The sequence below is a fragment of the Pteropus alecto genome, unplaced genomic scaffold (assembly GCF_000325575.1).
Source record: "Pteropus alecto unplaced genomic scaffold, ASM32557v1 scaffold17, whole genome shotgun sequence".
NCBI classification, from domain to species: Eukaryota; Metazoa; Chordata; class Mammalia; order Chiroptera; family Pteropodidae; genus Pteropus; species Pteropus alecto.
This window is the reverse complement of record NW_006440645.1, coordinates 83,882-93,660: the sequence shown is the minus strand read 5'-3', so window position 1 is coordinate 93,660 and position 9,779 is coordinate 83,882. Positions and strand designations below refer to the sequence as shown.

At 49.7% G+C, this 9,779-nt stretch overlaps 1 protein-coding gene across 1 annotated transcript in view; it reads right to left on the bottom strand.

Annotated features, from left to right (window-relative positions):
* Window positions 1–7,272, bottom strand: part of ALPK1 (alpha kinase 1) — a 61,547-nt gene extending 54,275 nt beyond the window's left edge. The window contains exon 1 of the mRNA XM_025050915.1: window positions 7,190–7,272. The gene's annotated coding sequence lies outside the window, so the exon portion shown is untranslated. The remainder of the gene's footprint in view (window positions 1–7,189) is intronic.
* Between the last annotated feature and the right edge of the window lie 2,507 nt (window positions 7,273–9,779).

The following is a 9,779-nucleotide window of genomic DNA, read 5'->3' as shown; positions in this document are numbered from 1 at the left end:
CTCTTTCTGCTCCCTGCTCGCCTCGCCTGTCCCCTGCTTGGGTGACCCGCCACAGGAACACCCAACCCAAACCCGCCCCCAGGAGCTGTCAACAGCGTCCCCGGCTCAGAGGGACCCACGCCCCCCCTCAGAGGCACTCGCACCCCCCACACCCCCGCGAGAAGGCCCCGCGCCCGCTGGCGGGTTGCGCTGGCAGAGGAAGGGCGGCTGGGTCAGCCGGGCGCCGTTGGGCTTGTGGCCCTCACAGCCTGCCCCGTCGGATGTCCCCCAGCCCCTCAGCGAGCGCGGCCTCCTTCCCCAGGGTGGCCGGCCTGTCCTGGTCCTCCCGATCCAAGGTCGCCACCTACAGGCCACAGAGTCCCGCCGCGGTTCGGCTTCCGACGCCAGCGCGCACCCCTGTACAGGGCCCCGCTCGGCAGTTGGTGGCCGGCAGGGTTCGGTCCCACGGCGGGTGGCTCTGCGCTGCTGCCCGTGAGGCTGTCACTGGCCCTCCCTTCGCTAATGAGTTAACTGTGTGGTTTTTAAGATGTGTATCTTTCCCACGATAATAACAACTCCAGCAGAGCAGGGAATGTGTCTGTTTTGTTTTCCGATAAGCCTGGAATATTCTGCACCTAGAATAATTCCTGGCACATATGAGGTACTTAAAAAGTATTTGTGTTGCTAAGTATTTACAGGAGGAATCGGCTGGTTCCAGGCAACCTGTCCTAGTTGCTAAATCCTATGCATAGCTTAGTGTAATTAATAAGTTACAAATATTCCTTTTTTGTCAGGAATATCTGTGATGTTTGTAGATGAGATGCTTTTTACTGTCTCTGTAAACTAGTAAGTTCTTTGCCTCTGCTCTGGAAGTGGCACCACAGGCTTACTTTTAATTCGATTTCTAATGTTTTACCTCAAACTGATGGAAACTTCAGAAATCTCTTGGTGTCAGTCCTCATCCATCTTAACAGAAATTTCCACAAATTTATCACCTTATTGCATGATAAAGACGTCATCGGGTTTCCCGAAAGTTCTGTGCCAATGTCACAGTCCCTGGCTCAGAAACGAGCGGGGTAATTCAGACATCAGCCCCAGCAGAGGCCTGCGCCCTGCACATCACCGCCCTGACTGCGGTTCTGCAATCCAAGGGCCTGGGAATCCGATCCTGTCTGGTGCCTCACTGCTGCCCTCTTCTGGTGACACATAGCAGCACAGGCATGAGAGGGAACATATTTTTATGTTCTTTTAACTAGATACATATTTTTACTTATTAGTGAAAAAAAGGTGGCACACAACAGAACAAAAAAATATCTGAATAAATCACAAGACTTAGTAATGACCAAAGGAAATGGAAAACTTTTGCGAAATATCAAAATAGTGGTGAATATTATTTACCTGACCAATAATCTTCTTTGAACTCCAATTCAGTAAAAGCCCATTGATCTTTTTGGATTTCACGATAGAATAATCGCTAATCTACTGCCTCAAAATCTATGCTTTTTCAATACAGCAATGATAAAAACTACATTTGTACTATCGATGGAGAGCGTTCGCATGGCAGTGCGTACTTACACCGCTTGGGAGAAAAGAAATCTATTCAACTAATAGAGCGTCGGAAAGAGACACTGGGAACTCAGAGAAGCCGTCTGTCCCCGAAACGCTGCAGGGCCCTCCACCTGCCAACGGTGCTTCCTGGCTGGGGCCTCGGCCCCCCGCTTCTCCTCAGTGCACGTCCCACAGTCGGCCACCCCACCGACTTCCCCGTGGTCTCCGCCCTCTCCGTCCCTCCCGTTGCTGCCTGTCCCAGGTCCCCTCCGGTCCACGTCCGACCCTCGGCCTCTAGAGGCACTTTCCTGCCCCACGTCCCTTTCTCCGTTCCCGCACTCTACCCTTCACGTACCGCCAGATGGCTTTTTAAAGGCAGAACTGTCCCTCTCCTACTGAAGCGTGTCTGCTGGGTCGCCGTCGCGCAGGGACGAAGGCCAGCATCTGAACCCGGCCCGCGAGTCCAGCCCGCCGCTCCGCACAGCCTTCGCCTCCGCCACCACGCGGAGCGCCGGGCCCTTTCTTTGCGACCTGTGGTAGAGCTTGGCACAAGGCTGTCACGCATCACTTCCTGACCTGCCTCCGCAGAGGCCGACTGCGACGGGTGGCCAGCGCCTCGCTCCCGGCTCTGAGATCTCCAGCACACAGAAGCTCAGTGCACGTTTGCGAACCCACGAATGAATTTTTGAATGAATGAATGAACGAACAAACGAATGCTGCCCTTCCCACCTTTTATCTAATGAAATCCTGCTTTCAAGTCTTAACATCATCCTGCCGCTTCTCTAAAGTCTTTCTTGACGCTTAGCTGGCAGAATTCATTGCTGTCGCAGCCTTTCTGTCCACGGTACAGTTGGCTGTTCATTCTCCCGTCTCCTGTGCTGCGTCCCAACAGCCATAAGGCGACGGGGCAGCGAGGGGCCTGAGCTGGGCCGGCAGACGACCTGCCCACTCGGTCCAGTGTCCCCTCGGCGGGGAGAGCGCGTTGGGGCTCCCTGGCTTGGTGTCTCTGCGTGGGGCTCACCCCGCTTCCACACAGGGACAACGCAGAGTTTAAACAAAGAAAGCAGAAGCTCAGGACACGGTCTGGACTTGCCCTAACCTGTGCCGTTCGCTCGCTAAGACCGCATCTAATTCACACCCCGGGTTCCCAGCGTGGGGACCACGGAGACTCGGTGACGTTTGCTGAGAAGATAAATCAATACCAGAGCTAGAGCCGCTCAAGAGTAATGTGCGTATATACCTTAACGTTTTTTAAACTAACACACTTGTCGTTCCTTTCTACACAGCATATATACTGCATCCTAATACTCGGACATGTCTGGACCCAAACTTCTCATTTTTATATTTGTGGTATCTGACGCATACAGAGGTCACATTGTTTGGGGCATGAATATTTTCTAATATTTCAATTATACGTCCATTTGTACATTTTCAGTATGTAGTCATTCTAAAATGTGTTTGACGCTTTTGAATAAAAGAAGTAATGTTTATTTTTAATGGGATAAATACATCATAATGTTAAGTAGGAAAAAACAGAACATAAAGTTGTTAATATGCTGTGATAACAACTATGTAAAAGAAAGTCACTGAAGACCAATGACCTTTTTTCCCCAAAATAGAAAAAAATCCATCCTAAAATTTATAGAATATCTCAAGAGATGCTAAATAGCCAAAACAATCTTTTAAAAGAACAAAATTGGAGATCTCACACTTCCTGATTTCGAAACTTACTACAAAGCTACAGTCATCGAAACAATGTGGTGCTGGCATAGAGTCAGACACACAGACGGATGGAAGAGCCCAGAAATAAAGCCTCGCATTTGCAGTCAAATGATTTTCGACAAGTGCCAAGGCCATTCAATGGGGAAATAAATGGTGCTGTGAAAACTGGATATCCGTGTGCAAAAGAATAAAGTTGAACCCTTACCTTACACCATAAACAAAAATTAACTCAAAAGCATAAGAGCTAAAACTCTTAAATTCTTAGAAGAAAACATAGGAGGGAATCTTCATATTGGATTTTGCAATGTTTTCTTGGATATGACACCAAAATCACAGGCAACAAAAGAACAGAGAAATTGGATCACATCGAAATTATAACGTTCTGTGTCTCAAAGGACACAATCAAGAGTGAAAGAGAAACCCATGGAATGAGAAAAATATTTACAAATCATACAGCTAATAAGGAATTCATATCCAGAATCGCTCCCACGCAACAACAAAAACACAAACACCCCCATTAAAAAAAAATAGCTGAAGAACTTAACTAGACATTTTCCAAAGAAGATATACAAGTGGCCAATAAGCACATGAAAAGATGCTCAACATCACTTATTATTAAAGGCATGCAAAAAACTCCCACGGTGAGATACCACCTCACACCGCCTAACAGGGCAGTCAGTTCAAATCAAAAGCGTCCTGCGCCGGGAGGCCCACCCACACTGACAAAAGCAGGCTAGAATAGGTGTTATTTTCAATACACAATAAAATATTTTTAAAAAGCCTAACAGCACACAAGTAGAAACTCGGCCATGCTGTGGACAAGCTGCTTGAAAACGTCAGCCTCCTGATACAGGATCTATGGTATTCCTTTTGCAAATCTTTAAATCTGTTGAAATGGAGCAAACATTCAGGATATGCTGTTTTACTCAACAGCAGCAAATTGGAAGAGGCATCTGGGAGACCTCTTCCGCAACCTCGTAGTCTCTGGCTGAGCAGGGACCATTTCGTATGTGTGCAGAAACAGATGTAATTCTTCAAGTGTTGAGTTGATGGGTCTATTTTTTATTTAATCTTCAGGAAAAGGTGTGTCCTTTGTGGGCTAGGGAACTTTTAGTGGTAAGTCTCGTTTAAAGAAACAGCAGCGGGGCAGTGGCCCAACTTCATTTATTAGCAAACCCATGCTGAGCGCCTGCAACCGCCCCCGGCTAGGCGCGGGGCTTGGGAGCTGTCGGTCCTCCTAAGGGTTCCGCGAGGACGGAGACCGAGAGGGAGCAGTCGCAGCCCGCCACCTTGCAGTCGGGCCGGGGGAGCGTCTGCTCCAGCAGCGCGAAGCGGCCACCTGCTCTGGCAGACAGCAGCCCCGCGGTCAGGCCTTCCCAGTGATGTTGGAGTTGGACCTTTAGGAAAGGTAGGTTCCGGATGAAGCAGATGGTCTTCCCGCGGCGGAGCCGCAGTGGTGAGGGCTGTGCCCCCACAGGAGGAAGCCCAGGTGTGAGTGGAGCCCAGGTTCTTGGGCGGTACGGAGAGGGACAAGGAGGGCGCTGGGCGGACGCAGAGGGCAGGTCGCGAAGGCCGGGTTAGCCTGAGCAAGCGGATGGAATTTAGTGCCGCAGGTCACATTAAAAACACCGATGGCAGTGGCGTGTGATGCCTGCGGGTGCCGAATGGGTGGTTAGTAGCGGGTAGGTGCTGACACCTCGATGTAGACGCTAGAGCTCAGCGAGTGAGCGCGGCGACAGGCAGGCATTCCCACCAGGGGACGCGCAAGGCGGGAGCGCAGAGGGCAGGGCGTCCGGTGCCAAGCGGGGGAGGTGGACACGCACAGTCGGGGACACGCGTGGTCGGGACGCGCAGCATGGAGGCCAAGGAGGCCCCGGAAAGCGGCGTGGGGGGAGGTGTGGTGCCCCTCGCTCCGGGGAGGCGGCTGTGGAGTGGCCGGGGATCTGAGCTCGAGGGCTTCAAATGTTTCTTACTAAGTGACCTGCAGCTGTTGGAAAAGCGCCCCAGACCGATTCACTAATACCTCACCAGAGACACGTACCCCGGGTGTGATGGCCCCTCAGGTAGCTCTGGGCGTGGCCTCGGGGAGTGAACATATGGGTAGGAATAGGGTTTTCTTGGAAAAGTGTGACTTTCAGCTTCCAACCTGTAATGAGAGGTTAACTTATCCTGAAGAAGTGGCCAAATAAAAGGACACATGATGATCTAAATGTTTTTTTCTTAGAAAGGACAGACAATCATGAATGGGCGAGGCTTTTGTTGGCAGTTTTGCAGATTTTTGGTGCTTAATCACTAGTGGAGAATGCAGCACAGTGACACACAGTGACACAGTGCGGGGGTCGGATTCTAGGCAGAGCTTCCTGGGCGCCTTCCGGTGACGCCTGGGGTGCACCATCAGGATCTGCTACGATGTGGCAGAATGGAACGTAAGTGTGAGGTGTGCTGACCGATTAACGACCCCAGGCCAAAGAAGCTTCACGGCGAGAAACTAAGAAGAGAGCAGCTCACACACCCGCTCAGGTGCCTGTGCTTCCTTTTTTCTTTTCTTCAAAACAAGAGTAAGTTGACTACGCTAAAAGCTGTGGGGGACACGGAAGCGACCGCACGAGCAAAGTCGACGAAGTGTTTCGATTGGTATTTTCTCCTGTATTCCCCGATTCCGACACACCTCGCCTTTCACACGGCAAATTTTTTGTTTGTCAAACAGAAAGGAGGTGAAGATTTCTCTTCCGCAGCCCACACGGTTTCATCTACTATGTAGCAGCACAGTTTCATTTGACGCATTCTATTAATTTTCTCAAAGCAATGTATTGTATAGTAGTATAAAAAGCAACATAAAAATATAATTATATATGTAGAAATAGGGAAAAGGAAGGGAAAGAAACAATGTACCACCGTAACACAACCATCACTTTTAGAATATTCGTGAATGTATATCTACGCCAATTGCGAGCATAGCAGTCACTGACCCTGGCTGTGTCTGTCACCGAGCACTTCCTGTGCTAGCACTGTCCCCAACCCACCTCTTCCTATGGGTATGCCATAATGCACTTAACCTTTCTCCTCTGTTAGAATGCTTGCACTTCTTTGTTATTAAGAATCTTTGTGGTGAACCTTTTAGTGAATTTCCCTCATGTTTAGAATTATTTCCTCCCTAGAGTAGATTCCCAAAAAGAAATGACCAATATGACCATTTTTAATGACCATTGGCACGTCCTGATACATTTATGGCCCTTGACCTAGATGCTGTTTAAGTCCTCACCCCACCCCTCCGGCCGCCGTTCAGAGACCCCTGTCTGAAACGGGCAGAACGGAGCTGTAATGTTCTCTTGGGAATCTCCCACCCTCTCTGTGACTGTCATTCAAAGATGTTCGCTACCTTCCGCATCCCTCCAATTTCACCACAATTCACAAGGACACGCGAAGCACTATGGCCTGAGGACAGTTTGATACAATGTTTCTTTATCTGTCAAATACTTTATGCATCTATAATTAGAAATTCAACAGATTGTATTATCGACTGAGCTCTGTAACCAAGGACCAGTGAAGGTCAAAGATACTGCACTGGCTCAGAAAATACCCACCTCTCAACACGGAGAGTACAGTGTTTCCAAAACTTTAGCCATTTACATGTCACCATCACAACTTTTACCATATCTGCATGTTACCTCTAATAGTATTTATTTAACCATTTATTTCTAATCGATAGTAAATTGGCTCACTTTCTTTTTACTTAACATCTTTCTGAGCAATAATATCCACGAAGTCATAGATTTTTATAAACCAATTATATTCTTCATTCACATTAGACTAAGCACAGATCCCAAATTTTCAAAGTCCAGAATGTGCCACCTAGAATCAGTAGTTTGCATATCATATACATTATGCCATCTTTCGTACCCTGTCGACTGAGTTTTGTCATTTAAAGGCTGATACTCACCTTTATCTTGAAGAGGAAAACACTCTGAAAAGTTAATTGTAGCGCAACCTCCCAGAAATGCACTGTTTCTCCTAAACTGGCTCGGTTTCAGGAAGTAGGAATCTGAAAGAAAAACAGCCAGTGTCAGACGGTTGTGCAATGCGTGGGGACCGTCAGGGTTTTGCCCAGAAGACACGCCCGCTAGGGACTGCTGGGGGAAAGGCATCATGGGAGTCAATTCCTACAGAAAAGTCCCTCTCTTCAAGAAAGTGCAGGAAAACTCCTTATTTGGACTAAGTCAGAATGGAGAGTCAGTCCCCTGAGGGCCAAGGAAAGACAGTGTCAGTGAGAAACAACAAACGGGACATTGTTTGACATATTATCATAAGAGAACTCAGGTCAGGGCTCTTTTCAGTGCAAGAGAGCTCCTTGTCACAAGCACACAGAAAGTGCCAGGGGTATTTGAACTGAAAAGTGAAGTTAGTGTCTTTCTTGAGGAAGACCTCGCTAGGCTGGCCGGCTAGGCGGGGAGGGCCGGCGTGGTAGGCGTGGGCCTTCAGGTGAATAACCCAAGCCTGCAGCTCCAAATCTGACCCCCCAAAATCAAAAGCACCTGAGAAGACTTGTAAATGTCTAAGCACGTTTATTGGACAAGTTATTGGATGTCAACAGTAATTTTCTCGGTCCTTGCTGTGCCTGCTGGGTCAAAGAGGGTCTACTCCGGTGAAGGGCTCAGAGGTTTTGCGTGGTCATTTGGCAAGTCTTGGGAAAGCCTGTTTGGTATATTTCCCCAGGGCCGTAATTACCGGTAACAAATCCTTTGGCTCATCGGAGGGGTTGCAACTCTGCTTCCCAACAAAATCGAAAAAGGAAATACTCAAGTATTCAGCTACCCAGTATTTATACCATTGCTAAAGTACTAAATGCGGTACTCAGGATTAGACCACATGAATTTTTTAAAAATCGTTTCCTCTGTAATGCTTAACCTATGACCTTAGAAATTCCAGCGACCAAAGGACATTGCTGTGGCGGAGCTCCGCCCACCCCCACTTCCTTCTCTGTGCAGGCGCGAGTGTGGGCCGCTGATTCACCCCGGCTACCAGTCACGTGCATCCACGAAGGGATTTTTAAAGCCCCGTAAACCTCATCGGGAAGTGTATTCTCCACAAAATTTTATTATGTCTAATACTTAATCATAAAAATATATAATTTATTTTTGTTTTTCTAACCAATTATGAATTCATGATACTTGCATAACTCAAAATGTAAAAATTGAATATTTAGAGTCTATGGCCAGAGAAAATAAAAATGTTTAATTTCAATATCCCCATGTTTTTACTGTAAAGAAATACAAAAAAGAAAAACTTTCAAGCATATAAACTACTTAATATTAGGAGAAAATTCTACAGAGGAGGTAGGATGCAAGCGGAAGTTTCAGGAGATAAAGGAATACTATAAAATTTCCAATGGAAGCGGGCACTGGCTCGTCCCTCCTCCCTGCCGCACGCGCCTCGGGGGCCTAGCGACCCCTCTGGGGCCCGTCGGCTCTGACCGGGCCGCACAAGCCCCACGAGCACCTACGGCCCTGGAAGCACAGAGTAGACCGTGGGCCCAACCCACAGCGTTGCACCTGAGACAGATGTCATCGGCGAGAATTCCTGCAGGAATGTGAGGACAGCGGCCTGGATTGTCACGAGTGGAGGTCGACCAGGCGATGTGGTGACACCACCTCTTCCGCTTCGATGTTCTAGGCTTCATAATCTTGAATATAAATTGCTGAGAGAAGCTAATACTGTTCATTCGCCGTTAGAGCATTTATTCTGTGCCAAGCGCGGTGCTGGTGCCACGGCTTCGGACTGACCTCAGTGGCAGGTGGGTCGGCGGAGACACGGCCGGAGAAGCAGGAGTCAGCTTATAACGTCAGGGCTCTGTGCTTCATGCCAAGGAGTCGGGGGAAGTAGAAAACTTTAAGGAATACAGCAGCACAGTCACAGTGTCTCAGGGAGAACACTCGCTGTGGCAGGAAGGCTGGACTGCGGAGCTCGGTCTGCGCCGGGAGGGATCGCGTGGCGGGCGGTTGGAAGCCGAGGCCGAGTGAGGCCGGCGAGCTGGAGGGCCGCCAGGGTGCTCGGCAGAGGGCACGGGGGCTTGTTAACGAGGGGGGCAGGGGCGCTAAAAAGGAAGGGGGAGCAGTACTTAGGAGCCAGAGTCACAGGCCTGTGTGGGAGGCAGGAACGGCAGAGGCAGTCGCAGGACCTCGGCTGCAGCCGGACATGGCCAGGGGCGGCGGGGGAGGCCGCGAGCACCGCGCAGAGGGACTGGCGCCCGCAAAGCCGCGGGCCGGGGCGGGGCAGCCGCAGAAAACCCAGGACGAAGCTGTCCTCTGAAACCGGGGCTGGCCACACGCTTCGTGGGGGCTCTTGTCCAAAAATTATTAAAAATTTCAAGATAGTGACAGCAGAGCCATGCGTGGAGCCCCGCGTGTCACGCCCTTGTGAAGCGAGCCTTTGCTAAAAGCCAGGTGGGTGGCGCGGCGGGCACCGGGCCGACCTTCGGTGAGCGGGAGTGGCCGGCAGCGCCGAGTGAGGAAGCGGGCGGTGGGGGAAGGGCG